The 19328-nt window shown below is 41.1% G+C and overlaps 1 long non-coding RNA gene across 1 annotated transcript; it reads right to left on the reverse strand.

The window, feature by feature from the left end:
* Positions 1 to 5388: 5388 nt before the first annotated feature.
* Positions 5389 to 7671, reverse strand: LOC116982934. The gene is made up of 3 exons (XR_004414561.1): positions 7578 to 7671; positions 5528 to 5529; positions 5389 to 5408 (listed from the first exon to the last, which is right to left on the reverse strand). It is a non-coding gene; the product is annotated as an uncharacterized LOC116982934 (long non-coding RNA).
* Positions 7672 to 19328: the final 11657 nt, after the last annotated feature.

Raw genomic sequence — 19328 nt, forward strand, 5'->3', positions numbered from 1 at the left:
AAGATTATGGAGAGAAGGCATGGAAATGGGATGAGGCACAGATCAGCCATGATTGAATGGTGGAGTAGACTTGATGGGCAGAATGGCCTAATTCTACTCCTATAATTTGTGAATGTGATAAAAAGGATAAAAGAGGTGCAATCAAAGTAGGCAGGGGAGGATGAACAAGATCTATTGTGTGCAAACAGACATGGAGAGCCATCCAGTATTTTTTATAACATTAAGTATAATTTAACTGTGTTTTAGTGACACAAGGAATGGCAGGTGCAGGTTTACAAAAATAACCCAAAGTTGCTGGTGTCAGAAGAAGGGTCTTGATCCAAAACATCACCTATCCATGTCCTCCAGAGATATGTCTGATCCACTGAGCCATCTAGCACTTTGTATTTGGTTTTAACTGTAGTTTTGTGAACTATTAAAGTTGTACTGAGGCCGACACAAGAGGGACAAAGTAGTATGATTTAAGTACATACACAAGGTCACATGTACCAGAGACTTGAAAAGGGTGGCACATTTTCTGCCACAGTATTTACAGGATACGGTGAATTTTACAGTAGAGACTTGTACCTTTGCCTCAGTATGCAACTGCAGTGGTGTTGTGAAAGATTTCCCAGTGATTTTTTTGACTGCTGAAGAAATGGTTAGCTCATATATAATGAATAATGGAGATGATAAAACTATCAAGAAATATTCAGGAAAGCAAAGAAATGTCCTTGTAATCTAAGAGGATAAAAATGCTGATAGGACGAAAGGATATTAATTGCAGTGAACTTTAGTCATCCAGGCCTTTCATCTGAAGTAATAGTTTCTGGGAAATGATCTTGAATCAGTATCACAGAGTAAACTGAATCTATATGAGAGCAATTCCAGTAAACTGGTCAATAATGGATGAGCGCATTTATGAAAATTCTGTAACATGAAGGGATCAATAACAAAAGTTGGCTATGACTATACTCAATGTTTCAATAGTATTAGTGCCAATTCAGCCATTTACCTGGTTTTATATTGATTTATCCTTTTAACTGTAGTCAATAGAACATCACAATCCATACAAAACAATGATCACAACCGAAGATAGACACAAAAAGCTGGAGTAACTCAGCAGGACAGGCAGCATCTCTGGAGAGAAGGAATGGGTGATGTTTCAGGTGGAGACCCTCCCGCTGAGTTCCTACAGCTTTTTGTGTCTATCTTCGGTTTGAACCAGCAACTGCAGTCCCTTCTTAAACAATGGTCAGCCCATTTGACTTGAATTGCACCTATAAAGTGAAAACATAATTTCCTACTTTAGCTTTTCAGATTGCTAAAATTTGCTATTGTTGTTTCTGGTCACAATGTATTTATATTGTTAAAATTCAGAGCTTTCAAAGTACTTATACATTACAATAGTTATAGTCTCTGTCTAACATTCTTAACATAATCAGTTTTAACAAACTTGTTCTGGTGGGAATATGAACATCAAAAGGCTATTAATAGGCCCAAAATGTACAAATTAACAATGAGCATCGATAATGAGGCAAAATAAATTAGCTCTTCCACTTCATTACATTAAACAGGCCTAATCTATGAGAAGATAGACACAAAATGCTGGAATAACTCAGCGCAACAAACAGCGGCTGAATAAAATGAATTCCTTCTATCCAGAGATGCTGCCTGTCCCACAGAGTTAATCCTGCATTTTGTGTCTATCTTTGGTGTAAACCAGCATCTGCAGTTCTTTCCTACACTAATCTATGAGAAACCACTTATCCACCATTCACACAACCTCATGTTCCCTACCATTGTCAATCTGGCATTCTGAGATGATTTTAAAAATGCTATTTATGGCTTTCCAAATGGATCAGCATCTTTTAGGGGTCAAGGAAAGAGCGTTCACGTCGTGGCCCTGTTTCCACCAATCTTTCTACCACCACGCACAAGAAGCGCAAAAAGCGCAAGACGCCATTGTATGCAAATGTCGAGAAGTGCGTTCAGCTCTGGCTGAACAATTTCTAATCTTGTCACGTGGACAATAAGAAGAAGCATATTTTTAGTACAAAGGTAAGTGTCAACATATATAAATGGTATATATAAATATTACCATTAGATAGATAGATAGATAGATAGATAGATAGATAGATAGATAGATAGATAGATAGATAGATAGATAGATAGATAGATAGATAGATAGATAGATAGATAGATAGATAGATAGATAGATAGATAGATTAGGTATGTTGCAAAGCCTACCTGAAGCATTGTTGAAAATCTGCCGCTGCGGGAGTGCGCGATTTTGGCGCCGTTTAGAGGGGGGCGGGTTTAAAACGCGATTTTCTCTAGGCTGTTCAAATCGAAGATGTTCAGCCTAGTTAATTATTAACGAAAAATCGCTGGAAGACCCCGTCGCAAAAGCTATTATTAGTTTTAAAGGCCTCGTATAATAGTTATAGTAGTTTAAAAATCCATCTCTAAACCCGCGACCGCCAGCAACCGCCAGCAACCGCAGGGTCTCATAAAGCAAATAACTGAAGTTAGACTGTATTTTTTTACATTAAAAAGGGCTTCTAAAGATCCCTTTATACAAAGTTTAATATTGCGAGGAGCTCATTTTGGGCCCATTATATCCCGCAGTATTTTTCTGGGCATTTGGGGCACAAATCTACCGCAATGTGAACGTTCTAAACCAGCGCGTTCCACGGGGACCCACTGGAAAGCTGATTTGAATGGGCATTTATTTACAGCAATTGAACACTGAATTCCTTCCATTTGGTCTATAAATTAATGTAAATGAGATTTAAAAATCATGTTTTATTGTGAATTATTTGTGAATATTATTTGGACATTTAGGCTATTTAAAAATGTTAATCATTTATTAAGAAATGGATAGATGTTTAGATCTAGTAATTGAAGTCTGAAATTAGCTACAATTAGGTAACTAACTAATTATATGCTTTAATTTCAGGTCATCCAAGTAAGATTATTTTATATTTGTTTCAGAATGCTTCAATCTATGATAACTGACAATTTCATTCAGTTCTCTTAATTTTTAAGAAAGTTATGGGCTTTTGACTGTTCACGATCACAGCTTTTTTGTTATGTCCATAGAAAATCAATAGGGAACAAGATGCTCATTTCCGAGTATGAAAATGGCCATAAATTTTTAAATACTTGAGATATGAAAGTGAATTAGGTGTCAAATTAAACTTATTTTTATGCTTTATCTGATGGGATAAATTACAGATTTGATTTTTAAAATCTCAAAATTTTGTAACATTGCTAGATAGATAGATAGATAGATAGATTTATAGATTTATAGATATATTATAGATATATTATAGATATATTATAGATATATAGATATATTATAGATATATAGATATAGATAAAGATATATATAGATAAAGATAAAGATATATATATATATGTATATATAAAGATAAATATTTATATAGAGATATAAATGGTTCATCTATATAAATGGCACTTCAGCCATCTCTTCCAATGATGAGTCACGCTGACTATCGTGCACAGTAGGTAATGTGTAGATCTCGAATTGACTAACTAACCAAGTGCAATTTCATTAGTTAATTGGTTGCAATGACTTTTTTTGTGGCTTCACATTTTAACGCCAACACTGTAAAATAAGGTTTTTTTTTCACTCTGAATTTGAATTAAAGAAATTAAGGTGGTTAAATTTAAATACTTTTTTACACCAGAGAGAATTGACAACAGAAAAACTAATTAGTTGATATAATTTCTCCAGATACCTTACAGAGAATGATTGTGTTTAAAAAAAACTGCAAGAGATATTTCAGTCTTGCCATCACTCCGAAAACGGCTTGAAAGTGCCCATGAATAATTAAAACAGGGTCGAGTAGGTCAAGAAAAACTGACTTAACTTCAAGAACATAATGCAGCTCAACATTTATTTTATGGTGAAGAGGTTGCTAAACAGGCTTGAGAGGCTGTTTCTGTTTCTATGCCTGATCTCTACTCTAAACATTGAAACAACGTGTTTTTTAACTCTTCTTTTTACTATTGTCCCATATTTATTAAAGGGACATATACAGCAGGTGGGGTAATGTTTATTTTATAACAATAATGTAAACAAGACATCTTAATCTGTATATTTATTTTACTAAAATTATTCTGGTGGTAGCTTTTTAATATATTTTATAATTATGCTTCATAGCTTCCACTTAATTTTATTGACCTGTAAATCACGAAACACTTCAGTTATATTGTAACTTGATTATTTTGTTATGATTTTATCTTATTGAATAAATTCATTCTTGTCTATGTTGCCATCTATTCTTCGTGTTATTATCCTTCCAGTTACCCCATGAAGCAAGATAATGTTAACCAAAACTGTGAATGACATTCTCTGTTGTGCTACTGTGGCTGATTTTCCCTTCCCAGTCTCCAGTGTCCACATGCACTCTGTCCTCATGATGACACTTCTGTGGGAAAGATAAACAGGCAGGGGCTCTTTTCCCGACAAGAAAGCTAAGGATGAGCTAATATTGAGCTTTAAATTTACGAATGTGATTGACATTGTAACCAAAGAGATGTTTCCTATTATAGGGAGTCCAAAATAAGACACTACGATCACAAGGCAATCGCCAATAGATTCAGTCTGATATTCAGGAAAACATTTTTTGGTCAGAGAGTGATGAGAATGTGGAACTTGTTGTACAGGCAGAGATAAAGATGAACATTGTAAGGTATTTAAGGAACCACTGGATAAGTACAGGAGAAATAAATGGAGCTGTTTCCACAAAGTTGCTCTCTGATCAACACTGTATGTTCCTTATTCCCCATTTTAACATTTCTGGAGAATAACCCGAAGTAAACTGTGATGAGGCTATTGTGGAGCATACGGAAGAAAAGCCTGTATTTCACAGTTTAAGGATAAGGGGGAAATCTTTTAGGACCGAGATGAGAAAAACTTTTTCACACAGAGAGTGGTGAATCTCTGGAATTCTCTGCCACAGAAGGTAGTTGAGGCCAGTTCATTAGCTATATTTAAGAGGGAGTTAGATGTGGCCCTTGTGGCTAAAGGGCTCAGGGGGTATGGAGAGAAGGCAGGTACGGGATACTGAGTTGGATGATCAGCCATGATCATATTGAATGGCGGTGCAGGTTCGAAGGGCTGAATGGCCTACTCCTGCACCTAATTTCTATGTTTCTCTAACATCTTTTGCAGACCATTCTGGTTGTTCCAAATGCAATTGTGAGTATAGTGACAGTTGGCATGTAGAAAATGCAGCAGGCAGTTTGTAAACAACAACATGAAAAGGAACAGAGTTTTTAATAAAGACAGAAACAAAAAGAAACTGCAGATGCTAAGCATCCTAAGTAAATCACAAAGTGCACGAGGAACTCAATGGGTCATGTAGCATCTGGGGAAGGAATGGACAGGTGACGTTCTGTTCAAGACCCTTCTTCAGACTGATTAGAAACTTTTTTGGTTGGGACCCTTCTTCAGAGTTTTTAATTATGTTGATGGAGGTTTAGATATTGGCAAGGATTATCAGGATAATTGCACTCCTCAGCATTGAGCATTAACTGTAGAAAGCATTTTATCGGGATGCATCACAGGATGGTTTGGGCACAGATCCAACCAAGACTGCAAGTAATTGCAGAGAATTGTGGACGCAGCCTAAACCATAACACAGACCAACCTCCCTTCAATTTACTCTATTTACACTTCACGCTGCCTCTGCAAGGCCACCAACATAATCAAAGGCGAGTCTCACCCCATCGCCCCCTCTTCTCCCTTCTCCCTTCTCCCATCACTCAAGAAGTACAGAAGTGTGAAAACGCAAGATTCAGGGACAGTTTCTTCCCAGCTATTATCAGGCAACTGAACTATCCCATCACCAACTAGGGAGTGGTCCTGGCCTACCCTCTACCTCATTGGAGACAATCAAACTATTTTAAATCAGACTTTACTAGATTTTATCTTGCACTAAACGGTATTCCCTTTATCATTCATCTGTATACTGTCGAAGGCTTGATTGTAATCATGTATAGTCTTTCCGCTGATTGGTTAGCATGTAACAAAAGCTTTCACTGTTGCTCGGTACAGGTGACAATGAACTAATTAACTTACATTTTTGCCATCCAGTCAACTTGAAAGTGAGAATGCTACCTACTTATGTCATGTATTCACAAGCTGATAAACATTTGGCGTGAACGAGATGGGTCCAAAGGCCTATTCCTATGTGTTGTAAAATTAATTGTGATAAGGGAATTATGTGGTTGGCCACTGCTAATTTTGGATGGCCTTTATCATGCAACCACCCTGCCCCCCACCACCCCTCCCCCCCCAACACCCCCCCCCCCCCCCCCCTCCAATATTCCAGCAGGGAAATATCGGGCCCCACCGCCTGTCATCTTTGCACACACATGAACTGGGAGGCTGGCCAGAACTTTGCCCGTTAGTTCCATAGTACTATTTGGAATACTGATGTTGCAGCTTACAGTGTACAATGGGAAGTGTTTAACAGCATCAGATCAACATGCTCCATGCGCTCATTTCATGAGGGAGGCATTTTGTGGCAAGCAACCCTGTTCACACAGACATGCCTCCCTTCCGATTAAACTGAGGGTCCTTGTGTTATATGAAAGAAGAGAGTGCCAGAGGGATGGTGAGTGCATTAAAAAAAGCCTTTCACCCTCATTGACATTCTGCACCGAACACAGGAATCTGAAAGTCCTTTTCGATGGGATTAGTGTGTGTGCCATTGTTGGCAGGATTGCATCATCCATATCCTGGACTATCCCCAAAATTAATGGCCTCCATCCTTTCTATAAACTCTCAGTCTTACATAAGAATCAAGTTATTGTCATACTGTATGTCCCAAACAGAACAACAAAACCCTTATTTGCAGCAGCACAACAGAATATGTCAACATAATAATCTGTAAACAATATAATAAACATAAAGAGGTTCACTGTGTGTGTGTGTGTGTGTGTGTGTGTGTGTGTGTGTGTGTGTGTGTGTGTGTGTGTGTGTGTGTGTGTGTGTGTGTGTGTGTGTGTGTGTGTGTGTGTGTGTGTGTGTGTGTGTGTGTGTGTGTGTGTGTGTGTGTGTGTGTGTGTGTGTGTGTGTGTGTGTGTGTGTGTGTGTGTGTGTGTGTGTGTGTGTGTGTGTGTGTGTGTGTGTGTGTGTGTGTGTGTGTGTGTTTATATGTCCACACACATGTAAAACAAACAAACAAACGCTATAGTGCAAAAAGACAACACTAATGCCCCTAAGTCTTTGTAGTTCAGAGCATATTTGAAACCTGTAATGTTTAATAGTCTAATGGCTGTCGGGAGGAAGCTGTTCCTGAATCTGGACATTGCAGTTTTCAGGCTCCTATGTCTTCTTCCTGATGGCAGGGGTGAAATCAGTGAATGGGCCCAGTAATAGTCCACTGATTGTGAACCACTATCTTGATTTATGCTGTGCTGTAGGTTTAAAGTGAGGAACACTATACTTTCTACTTTGTGTAGTCACAATCAGAATAGGATCAGGTCTGAAGTACTTTTCATTGAATAAATCTCACATATGCTCTCCTCCTTCAGTTTCTGAACAGGACCAAAGAGACACAAAGTGCTGGAGTAACTCATTGGGTCAGGCAGCATCTCTGGAGAAGATGGATATGTGACATCTTGGGTCAGAACAATTCTTCAGACTTTTGTCCTCTGTGAAAACCAGCATCTGCAGTTCCTTGTTTCCACATCTGAACAGGACCACTCCATTTTCCCACTCCCACTATCAGAACCTCTGCATTTTACACATCTGTTTACTCTCTGGGCTCTCAAGGTTCTCCACAATGCCAATTCAGGCTGGACCAATGCCAGAGAAATTATGTCGTTTTAAAGGCTGGATTAGTTTTCAGCTGAGCAATGTTCATGTTTCAACTAGAAGGACCTTTGAATTCATCTATTCCAGAAATATTGATCTTGGTGTTTACAGGGAGTGAATAAGGGACCATGTTTGGAGTGACCTGGAAATCTGAATTAAACAGCAGGTGCTCAATAATTATTTCAATACCATCTCCCACACGCAAGCTAGTCAGGTTGATGGGACAGCCAGCAACCGGGAAGGAAGATCGAGGAAGAAGCTGCAGTCAGGCACCTTTGTGAACTGTTCCCAGTAATCAAAAAAGAACACTTCCATCATTTTTCTTTTTGAGTTTGGTTTCTTTCTTTAAACAGCTTATTCGCAAGAAAGCTGACAAGAACTGGATCATTTGCAAGACTTCATCCAAACAGGAAGAAATTAAAGAGGGTGACCATAAAAAGAGCTTGCACAATACTAACTTTCACCACCTCCACTACTATATGCATTTATATGTGGATCTTAAACACTGCAGAGCATCTCAAAGTCCTGCATGATGAGGAAGTGAGGGATTGAATGGATCAAAAACATGAGCAAATGGAAGTGAAAGAGAGAAACAAAGAAAACAAACTAAAAGCAGGACCATAGGGAAGAGTTTTGAGATGCAGAAAGCAGGTGGCAAAATGGAGAAAAGCTAGGGATGAGAATTCTTGAAGGTTCCAGAAAAGTGGCAAGATGATCAAATGCACAGAATAGACAAACCTTCCATACAAGGAGTCCTGTGACTTATTTTATTCAGTGACGGGATGTGAAATAGCTGACAAGGCAATAGTTCATCTCGAATTGCCCATTGAATATGGCTTTCTCGGCTATTTTAAAGAACAATTGACATCAACTTTAATGCAAAGGGTCTGAAGTCACGCATAGGATCTACTAGGACTAGATGGCAGATTTCCTCTCCAGAAGGATATTAGTTACCCTGCTGCAATTTTCCCCACATTCTTGTACATTAATCATCAACATTTCTGATATTAGGTGTTTGTACCAGATTTATATAATTACTTGAATTATTGTTTGCCAGCTCCCCTGTCAGGGGACACCAGTTTAGTTTAGTTTAGCTTGGTTTAGTTTAGTTTAGCGATACAGCATGGAAACAGGGCCTTCGGCCCACCGAGTCCATGCCGACCAACGATCACCCGTACACTAGTTCTATCCTACACACTAGGGACAATTTACAGAAGCTAATTAACCTCCAAACCTGCTTGTCTTTGGAATATGGGCGGAAATTGGAGCACATGGAGAAAACCCACATGGTCACAGGAAGAACATGCAAACTCCGCACAGACAGCATCTGCAGTCAGGATCGAACTTGGGTCTCAGATGCTGTAAGCAGCAAACTTACTGCTGTGCCACTGTGCTGCCCATATGTGCACTGTGGCAGAGCAATGCACAGAAATGAGGGGCTATTCCATAAAATCTCATGTTTGAAGCTTCAGATATGAGAGTACCATTAAGAATTTGCAAGCACCAAAAGTGGACACCCCACAACAGTCATTAATCGTTTAATGTCACCAACCTTTTCTGCTGCATCAACCATGATCGCTTAGCGATATATGATCACCTGCAATGAAGGTAGGTGGTTCTTCAGCAGTTTTATGCGTTAAGCTTATTGAAGATGTAGACATGAAAAGCCTGCAAAATAGAAGTTCAAGTTCAAGAGTTCAAGAGAGTTTATTGTCATGTGTCCCTGACAATGAAATTCTTGCTTTGCTTCAGCACACCAGAACATAGTAGGCATGAATACAGAACAGATCAGTGTGTCCATATACCGTTATATAAATATATACACACATGAATAAATAAACTGATAAAGTGCAAATAAACAGATAATGGGCTATTAATGTTCAGAGTTTTGTCCGAGCTGGGTTTAATAGCCTGATGGCTGTGGGGAAGTAACTATTCCTGAACCTGGTCATTGCTGTCTTCAGGCTCCTGTACCTTCTACCTGAAGGTAGCGGGGAGATGAGTGTGTGGCCAGGATGGTGTGGGTCCTTGATGATGCTGCCAGCCTTTTTGAGACAGCAACTGTGATAGATCCCCTCGATGGAAGGTAGGTCAGAGCCGATGATGGACTGGGCAGTGTTTACTACTTTTTGTAGCCTTTTCCGCTCCAGGGCGCTCACGTTGCCACGATGCAACCAGTCATCATGCTCTCAACTGTGCACCTATAGAAGTTAGGGAGAGTCCTCCTTGACATACCGACTCTCCGTAATCTTCTCAGGAAGTAGAGGCGCTGATGTGCTTTTTTTATAATTGCATCAGTGATCTCGGACCAGGAAAGATCTTCAGAGATATGCACGCCCAGAAGCCCTTGACCTTTTCCACCATCGACCCGTTGATATAAACGGGACTGTGTGTCCCCATTCTACCCTTTCCAAAGTCCACAATCAGTTCCTTGGTTTTGCTGGTGTTGCTGGTGTTGAGGGCCAAGTTATTGTGCTGGCACCATTTGGTCAGTCGGTCGATCTCACTTCTATACTCTGACTCGTCCCCATCAGTTATATGTCCCATAACAGTGGTGTCGTCAACAAACTTGATGATGTTGTTCGCACTATGACCGGCTACACAGTCATGAGTATAGAGTGAGTACAGCAGGGGGCTGTGCACGCAGCCTTGAGGTGCTCAGGTCCTGATTGTCATCAATCCAAGCATTGTAGGCAGCATGGGATCCCTGGAGAACAAGGATGGGTGATATTTCAGGCCGGGGCTTCGGAAAGCAGGGCCCAGAACATCACATTAATTGCAGGAGGTTTGACTGTTGGCCTTTAAATGCATGATTTTAGGGGGGGAAAACTAATTTTGTGAAGGTTCGGTTTGGTTCGGTTCAGTTCAGTTCAGTGATTCAGCGCGGAAACAGACCCTTCGGACATCTCAGTCTGCGCTGACCAGTGATCCCCGTACACTAGCACTATCCTGCACACCAAGGACAATTTACAATCTTTATCGAAACCAATCAACCTACAAACCTGCATGTCTTGCCAATGTGGGAGGAATCCTGAGCACCCGGGTAAAACCCACACGATCACAGGGATAACGCACAAACTCCATACAGACAGCACCCGTAGTCAGGATCGAACCCGGGTCTCTGCCGCTGTAAGGCAACAACTCTACCGCTACGCCACAATGCCCTGCCTCTGGGTAAATTAGAACTGATATTTTTTACATCAGTCAAAGTTCAAAATCATCTTGCAGATCAATTTGTGTAGACATCATTTGAGCTATTTTACACTGGACAAATAGAAATTCTGTTGAAAACCCGAGGAGTTGAATAACCCAGTGGTTCCTACAAGATACCAAGAAATGTGTGCTCTACCACTGTTTTCTTTGGAGTTGTGCAGACAAAATTTAAAGCCAAGGAGATATCACATGGATTCATTTTAGTTGTTTAGATTGGGTAAACACCCAAATGAATCACAGGAAAAGAGACAGAACACAAAGCTCTTGGGCTAAAATGGCAGATTTTGCCAAATTACTTGATCTCAACCAGATGGCAATTCACCCTCGTGCTTCTCATTTAGAGAAAATAAATAGTGATGTCACCTACAACATATGATTCTCCAGTGACCACTGTGAACATTATATAACTTACAGTGACATTTTCAGCCATGGAATCATAGAGCATAGAAACAGGCCCTTCGGCCAAACATGCCCAGGCCGACCAATAAGACCCATCTACACCACTCCTACTTTCCCGCACTTAACCGATAACCCTCTAGACCTATCCTATCCATGTACCTGTCCAAATGTCTATTAAATGTTATGATAGGTCTCCCTCGACTACCTCCTCCTGCAGGTCGTTCCATATATCCACCACCCTTTGTGTAAAAAAGTTACTCCTCCTATTCAATTGTTCCCCCCTCACCTTTTTTTGTATTTATGTACAGGATGTGGGTATTGTTAGTTAGACCAACACTCACTGGCATCATTAACTGACCTCCAGAGAGTGGTAGTGATCTATCACCTTCAACTGTTGCAGTCCTTCTGGTGAATGTACTCCCACAATTCTAATGGCGGGGAATTACAGGATGAAGGAATGCTCAAGTCAAATCAAGTTGAATTCATTGTTATGTACACAAGTACACTGAGGATCTTGCTTGCAGTAACAGCACAGGCACATACACTCAAACATACAAAAACTGATAATGCATAATTTAAGCATCAATTACACATGCAATTTCTGTGCAAAAAATAATACAAGACAGTAATGCAAAACACAATTAGAAAATAAAATAGTCCATGATAGTGCAGGAGGTAGATTGTAATGGTCTGTTGTGAGGCAGGATTAACATTGGGCAGATTGGCCCAAGAACCTGGTAGATCTGCAGATGCTGGTTTACCAAGGAAAGACACAAAATGCTGGAGGAACTCAGCGGGTCAGGCAGCATCTCGAGAGCACAAGGTGATGTTTTGGGTCGGGATTTTGGGTCTCAGTAGTTGAAATGCAGGTTTAGAGGGAGTCGAGGAAGACTTCATATCAGTGTTCTTCAACGTACCCAAAGCAGCCACAATGGGAGTTCATGTATAGGGTTGTAGATGAAATATATAACGTAGGAAATAGCACTTTTTCTAACTATGAGGATAAATTTCACGAGGAAAAGTTAAATCATTTTTTTACTTTATGTGTTAATTCATAACCAATTAAAAGCAATCATCTTTTACACACTGGTTCAGTACCAATTGCAGAAGATTAACTGAAATGTCTCTGGCATTTGTTAGTTTTACATCTTTTTTGAAAGATCCGATGGATTATAAAGGATTCTTCATGAACTGTAACTCTAGCAATAGCAATAATTTTGTCTATGAGCAGAATATAAGCAGAAAGAGAGAGAAGGCCTGGGTAAATTGGATGTGGAGAGGATGTTTCCACTGGAGGGAGAGTCTAGGACCAGAGGTCATAGCCTCAGAAATAAAGGATGTTCCTTTTGGAAGAAGTAGAGGAGGAATTTCTTTAGTCAGAGGGTGGAAAATTTGTGGAATTCATTGCCACAGAAGGCTGTGGAGGCCAAGGCAATGAATATTTTGAAGGCAAGGATAGAAACATTGCTGATTAGTATGGGTGTCAGGGGTTATGGGGAGAATGCAGGAGAATGGGGTTAGAAGGGAGAGATGGAACAGCCATGATTGGATGGTGGAGTAGACTTGATGGGCCAAATGACCTAATTCTGCTCCTATCACTTATGAACATGAATTAACAGTTGGTTTTCAATGGAGACATCAATTGTTCAATGGTTTTTTATTATCACATATATAAACCAAGGTACAGTAAAAATAGTTTTTGCATACAGTTCAGTAAAATTGTTACCATACGTAAATACAATCCCAGATTACATACAGAATGCATAGAAACAGCCCACTGAGACCATATGTAAGAGGCACCAGGTTTTGGCTCCATTTCAAAGTCACAGCTGCAGGTGACCATAAAGGCCCATTGCAGCCGTCGCCATGATCCAGATCATCTAGCGAACCGTCGTTCCTCTCCTCGCCCGGCCACCTTCAGCCTTTGTGCACCTCCAACAGCCGACCTTGGTGGCATGGCAGGTAAGACCCCGGTTCTTCTTATCGTCCCTTTGTTCTAGCATCCCCCGCCATCATCCTCCCTCAACCCTCCTCTCTGGTTCTCCAGTCCTCAGAGTTGACCAGGGGCCGGGCTCAGCGGCTTCCAGGCGGGTTCTCGGTTCTGCTAGCAGGGTATGGCCCTTCAGAATCATCTACCGTTGGGCTTGTCGAGATCACGCATTGATAGAAAAAGTGAAAGGGGACATCACCCCATTTCATGAATAACTTCTATCCATATGCTAACTTTTAACGAGTAATGTGTAAGTCATGACATGGGCGGCACAGTGGTGGATCTGGTAGAGCTGCTGCCTCACAGCGCCAGATACCAGGGTTCAATCCTAACCTCGGGTGCTATTAGTGTGGAGTTTGCACGTTCTCCCTGTGAATGCATGGATTTTCTCAGGGTGATCCTATTTCCTCCCACATCCCCAAAATATGTGGGATTGTAGGTTAATTGGCTTCTAGTTTTTTTTTTAATGTCCCCAGTGTGCAGGGATTGAATGATAAAGTGGGATAACACATAACTAGTGAGAATGAGTGATCGATGGTCGGCATGGACTCAGTGGTCTGAAGGGATGGTTTCCATGCTGGATCAGTAAACTAAACAAATAGTATTATCATATCTGTATAAATGTTGAGAAAATATTATTGACTATGAATGGGAAGACAAGATATAGAAAGATCTTAGAAGGTTACAAATTCAAGTCAATCTCCTTTGCTGACCGGGCATTTTCATTGGCTCATTGGGGGAAAAAAACATAAGCACGAGTTTTCAGAACCAAGGAAAACCGACCGGTAATGTTAAATGCCCGCTAAACTTCACAGCTGTGTATCTCTGGATTCTTAAAAGTTGTCTGGCTTCTTAAAAGTGTTTCCACTCCTTCTCTCCCCCCCCCTCCTCTTCTCCCCCCTTTCCCCCCCCATCCCCCCCCCTCCACTCTTTTAAAGGACTTACCGTACACTGTGCTAGCCGTCTTTAACCTTCCTGTTCATCATGGAGTATGTCAATATCACCTTTGCTTTGCACCGTGTGAATTTCAGACAGCGCTCCCCCGCCTTCCCTGGCCCCCGCCTTTGCAATGTGTTTGTGTGTGTGTGTGTGTTCCACTCTGACGATCGCCATTCCAGTTCGCGGTTTTTCAGGCGAGTGCCTCGAGCTTGAAGGTCGCAGGCAGTCCGCTGAAACGTTGCCTAACTAAAACTACCAACGGCTGCCTCGACTACCTACAACGACATGGCGACCCCACTACCACTGCACCTATGACTGCATGTTGAAAAATTTGCTGCGACCATACTGAGGCCGCGTGAACTCCTCACGACCATGAAGGAGACTCACCAGCGAACATGTAACGACCATGTGGCGAGCGCAGAGTCTCCTACACTTGCCTAAAAAGTCGCCTGTGGGCCTTTAGGCTGAGCTTTGACACTTGAAATTCACCCACAATGGCAGAGTAAAAGTAAAACCATCATATCATATCCAACCAAACTTACAAAATTCTTAAGGGGTTGGGCAGGCTAGATGCAGGAAGATTGCTCCCGATGTTGGGGAAGTCCAGGACAAGGGGTCACAGCTTAAGGATAAGGGGGAAATCCTTTAAAACCGAGATGAGAAGAGCTTTTTTCACACAGAGAGTGGTGAATCTCTGGAACTCCCTGCCACAGAGGGTAGTCGAGGCCAGTTCATTAGCTATATTTAAGAGGGAGTTAGATGTGGCCCTTGTGGCTAAGGGGATCAGAGGGTATGGAGAGAAGGCAGGTACGGGATACTGAGTTGGATGATCAGCCATGATCATATTGAATGGCGGTGCAGGCTCGAAGGGCCGAATGGCCTACTCCTGCACCTAATTTCTATGTTTCTATGTTTCTATTATAAAGGTGAAGATATCTTCTTATTTTAGTTATTTTTCTTCTTTTTTTCTTTTTCTTTCTCTATCTCTCAGGCTTTCCCTATATCTGTCAAGATATGTTGTTCAATGGTCAAAGAACACGACTTTGGTGGAGTGCGGTCCCATTTTGCAATACACAGTTTCTGCATCCACGTTGGTAGAACAGTTGCTTGTCCACCAATCTAGCAATGTATGCAATATAAACTATCATATGTAAAATCCCCTTAATTGCATTTAGCCAGTAACATTCAAAACAACATTTAATTTACCACATGTACTCAATAGCCTGTTTCCTAATGTGCTACTGTACGATTTATTGTTCCATTTCAGGACCCGCAAAATTAAAGTGACACTAATAAAATTTTGAAAAGGTCAGAAAACAAACTATTGTAACTTGGGTACTGTGTCTTGTCAAAATATTTGTGTCTTGTTTATGAGAATGTCTTCATAAATATGAATTATTTGTTTAACATGAATTTAACTTTAATTTAAGTACGGGGGGGGGGGGGGGGGGGGGTGGGGGGGGGCATTGGATTGTGTGCTGTCTTTTGTATTTGTCATTTGCTGAAGTAGCACAAAGCTTCTGATTTAATATACTTACAATAACTAAAGATTAATTGACGGTCATTTTAATTTTATCTCTGATGAATACTGATGGTGACTATTCACACTGCTTTTTGAAGGTGAATAAGATGACAAAAACATTTGTTAAAATAGGGATAATTTCCTTGATAATCTGAATGTTGTTCCATTTGTAAATTGACCTCTTCTGTAAGCAGCCTCCATGAATAGCGTTATTAATCAGTGAATACTGGTAATTTTCATTTTTTTTGTGAAATCAAAAGGACTAGTTCATGGGATAGGTCAAAGTCAGCATGGATTTATGGATCGGTCAAAGTCAGCATGGATTTATGGATCGGTCAAAGTCAGCATGGATTTATGGATCGGCCAAAGTCAGCATGGATTTATGGATCGGCCAAAGTCAGCATGGATTTATGGATCGGCCAAAGTCAGCATGGATTTATGAAGGGGAATCTTCTGCAATTCTTTGGAGGATGTAACAAGTAAAATGGATAAGGGGGGTCCCAGTGGATGTAGTGTATCTGGACTTTCAAAAAGCCATTGACAAGGTCCCACACAAGAGGTTAGTGCTGGGACCCCAGTTATTGACAATATATATTACAGATTTAGACGAGGGAATTAAATATGACATTTCCAGGTTTGTGGATGACACAAAGCTGGGTGGCAGTGTGAGCTGTGAGGAGGATGCTATGAGTGCAGGATGACTTGGATAGGTTGGGTGAGTAGGCAGATGCATGGCAGATGCAGTATAATGTGGATAAATGTGAGATTATCCATTTTGGTGGCAAGAACAGGAAGGCAGATTATTATTTGAATTGCATCAGATTAGGAAAAGGGGAGGTGCAACGAGACCTGGGTGTGCTTGTACATCAGTTACTGAAAGTAAGTATGCAGGTGCAGCAGGCAGTGAAGAAAGCAGGCCTTCATTGTGAGAGGATTTGAGTTTAGGAGCAAGGAGGTCCTACTGCAGTTGTACAGGTCCCTGGTGAGACTGCACCTGAGGTATTGTGTGCAATTTTGGTCTCCTAATTTGAAGAAGGCCATTATTGCTATTGAGGGAGTGCAGCGTAGGTTCACCAGGTTAATTCCCGGGATGGGGGGACTGAGATGATGAAAGAATAGGTCGACTGGGCCTGTATTCACTGGAATTTAGGATGAGAGGGGATCTTACAGAAACATATAGAATTCTTAAAGGATTGGACAGGCTAGATGCAGGAAAAATGTTCCCCATGTTGGAGGAGTCCAGAACCAGGGGTCATAGTTTAAGAATAAGGGGTAGGCCATTTACGACTGAGATGAGGAAGAACATTTTCACCCAGAGAATTGTGAATCTGGGGAATTCTGCCACAGAAGGCAGTAGAGGCCGATTCACTGGATGTTTTCCAGAGAGAGTTAGATTTAGCTCTTAGGGCTAAAGGAATCAAGGGATATGGGTGAAAAGCAGGAACGGGGTACTGATTTTAAATGATCAGCCATGATCATATTGAATGGTGTTGCTGGCTCAAAGGGCCGAATGGTCTACTCCTGCACCTATTTTTCTATGTTTCTATGTTTTTATGGATGAGAGTCATACAGCATAGAAACAGGCATTCCAGCCCAATTCCTCCATGCTGACCAAGAAGCTAGTCCCATTTGCCCACATTTAGACCATATCCCTCTAAACCTTTCCTATCCATGTACCTGTCCAAGTATCAGTTAAATGTTGTTACAGTATCTGCCTCAACTACCTCCTCTGGCAGTTCATTCCATAATTCCACCAGGTAAATGAAAAGTTTCCCCTCAGGTGTGTATATAAAATCTTGTCCCTCTCACCTCAAACATATGTCCTCTTGTTTTTGATTCACTTACCCTGGGTAAAAGACTGCACCACCCTCTCTATTCCCCTCATGTACCCCCAAGTATAGATTGCATAAGACTGGCCTATAGTCACCAAAGTTTAGAAATAAATGAAAGGTAATGTCATCTAAACATTTGAGATTTTGAAAATAATTAATAAGGTAAATGCTAAAAAACTGTTTTCTTTAGCAATAAAGTGCAGAGTTGGGGGCTTTCCAAGATCAGGTTTAAGTCATTCAGGAATAAAGAGATAGGGCATTTTTGTAATTAGAATTCTCCACATTAGAGGACTCTAGATGCTCGTTTGTTATAAAGTGATTGAGTGTGAAAACAGTTCCTTCAGCCCAACTTACCCATGCTGGTCAACATGGCCCAGTTACACAAGTCCCAACTGTCCGAGTTTGGTCCATATCACTCCAACTCTGTCCTATCCATGTACCTGTCTAACTGTTTCTAAAATGTTGGGATAGTGCCTGCCTCAACTACCTCCTAGATACATAGATACATAGAAAATAAGTGCAGGAGGAGGCCATTCGGCCCTTCGAGCCTGCACTGCCATTCAATATGATCATGGCTGATCATCCAACTCAGTATCCCGTACCTGCCTTCTCTCCATACCCCCTGATCCCTTTAACCACAAGGGCCACATCTAACTCCCTCTTAAATATAGCCAATGAACTGGCCTCAACTACCTTCTGTGGCAGAGTGTTCCAGAGATTCACCACTCTCTGTGTGAAAAATGTTTTTCTCATCTCGGTCTTAAAGGATTTCCCCTCTATCCTTAAGCTGTGACCCCTTGTCCTGGACTTCCCCAACATCGGGAACAATCTTCCTGCATCTAGCCTGCCCAACCCCTTAAGAATTTTGTAAGTTCCCATAAGATCCCCCCTCAATCTCCTAAATTCTAGCGAGTACAAGCCGAGTCTATCCAGTCTTTCTTCATATGAAAGTCCTGACATCCCAGGAATCAGTCTGGTGAACCTTCTCTGCACTCCCTCTATGGCAATAATGTCCTTCCTCAGATTTGGAGACCAAAACTGTACGCAATACTCCAGGTGTAGTCTCACCAAGACCCTGTACAACTGCAGTAGAACCTCCCTGCTCCTATACTCAAATCCTTTTGCAGCTTGTTCCATACACCCACCACCTTTTGCGTGAAAAACTTATCCCTCAGATTCCTATTAAATCTTTTTCCCTTCGCCTTAAACCTATGTCCCCTGGTCCTACTTTGATTCACCTACTCTAGGCAAGAGACTCTGTGCATCTATGCATCTATATTCATTGTTGAGTGTATTCACATCTGAGATTGATAGAGTTTATGACATTCATTAAAGGAATTAAGAGGAATTGGGCAGGAAACTGATCAGCCTTCAAGATTAGCCATGAATTCACGGAGTGGTGGAGAAGGCTCAAGAGCTCTTATTGTCTGCTCCTGCTATATGTTCTTTTCCATACTTTAGTGGATGCCCAAACCATTGACATAATGGAACTGGAGCCCACTTCTGCTATTCAAACCACTTGGGGTGACTTCAAATACACTCTGTGGCCAAAGGAACAAGATGGGGTTCAAAGCTCAAGGTCTGAAACCAAAATCT

Source organism: Amblyraja radiata, chromosome 17 (assembly GCF_010909765.2).
Source record: "Amblyraja radiata isolate CabotCenter1 chromosome 17, sAmbRad1.1.pri, whole genome shotgun sequence".
Taxonomy (NCBI): Eukaryota; Metazoa; Chordata; class Chondrichthyes; order Rajiformes; family Rajidae; genus Amblyraja; species Amblyraja radiata.